The 1225-nt window shown below is 52.1% G+C and overlaps 1 protein-coding gene across 1 annotated transcript in view; it reads left to right on the top strand.

Annotated features, from left to right (window-relative positions):
* Positions 1-1225, top strand: part of JAKMIP1 (janus kinase and microtubule interacting protein 1) — a 130333-nt gene that overhangs the window by 66192 nt on the left and 62916 nt on the right. The gene's annotated exons all lie outside the window — the stretch shown is intronic.

The following is a 1225-nucleotide window of genomic DNA, read 5'->3' as shown; positions in this document are numbered from 1 at the left end:
ACCCCGCCCCGCCTTGCGTGCACGCTGGTCCTGCAGTACACGCACCCCCGCACTCCCCATGCATGCGCACCCTGTCTCTCTTGTACACAGGCACCTTTTCTGTTTTATACACGGGCACCCTGTCCTCCCTGCCCACAGACAAACCGTCCTTCTGTGCACACGCGCCTCATCCTTCCCTGACTCATGCGTGTGGCCTCTCTGCAAGCACGTGCCCCATCCTCCCCTCTTGGAGCAGTAAAGGGGACCACTGTGCTCCCGGCCTGGCTCTAGGCCCTAGGGTTCCAGCAAAGCCCCTCCCATCCTGGGTGCGGAATGGAGGCTTCCGGCAGGGCTCTCCTGTCGGTGGGAGACACCGTAAGAAATTGAAGGACTGGAGGTGGAAGGACCATCTCTAGACTGGCCCCCAGCCAATGACAGAGCATCAGTTCACATCTTAACAACCCAGTACCTGGAATGGCAGAAGAGTCGCACTGATTTTAAATTTCTAATGTATAGAAAATCTAAGCGCATACCAGGACTGAGGTTTTAGAGGTGTTCCGCAGCCCCTTTCCCCTCCGTGTATGGAGGCGGTGTTGTCACCTAATAGGAAGAGAAGGCTTTGGAGAAGGTCTCTTCTGCGTGTGAATCCAGACTCCTTCACTTGTCAGCTGTGACCCCAATCAGGTTGCATACGGTCACTAAATCTCTGGTGCCTCATCTACAGAAGGAGGAATGATCACATATCTGTTCCAGCATGCAGCATGCTGAGAATTAAGTTAACCGTCTTTATCAACAGCCTATAGTTTCTGTAATAGGAGACATATAAAATATGTTCCTCTGCCATAGGAAATGTATAAAAAAAGTGAAAGTGTTAGTCGCTTAGTTCAGTTCAGTTCAGTCGCTCAGTCGTGTCCAACTCTTTGCAACCCCATGAGTCACAACACGTCAGGCCTCCCTGTCCATCACCAACTCCCGGAGTTCACCCAGACTCATGTTCATCGAGTCAGTGATGCCATCCAGCCATCTCATCCTCTGTCGTCCCCTTCTCCTCCTGCCCCCAATCCCTCCCAGCATCAGAGTCTTTTCCAATGAGTCAACTCTTCGCATGAGGTGGCCAAAGTACTGGAGTTTCAGCTTCAGCATCATTCCTTCCAAAGAAATCCCAGGGCTGATCTCCTTCAGAATGGACTGGTTGGATCTCCTTGCAGTCCAAGGGACTCTCAAGAGTCTTCTCCAACACCTGTCT

Source organism: Bison bison, unplaced genomic scaffold, assembly GCF_000754665.1.
Source record: "Bison bison bison isolate TAMUID 2011002044 unplaced genomic scaffold, Bison_UMD1.0 scf7180017864255, whole genome shotgun sequence".
Classification (NCBI taxonomy): domain Eukaryota; kingdom Metazoa; phylum Chordata; class Mammalia; order Artiodactyla; family Bovidae; genus Bison; species Bison bison.
Note: the sequence above shows the minus strand (reverse complement) of the source record. Positions and strands in the feature narration are given on the sequence as shown.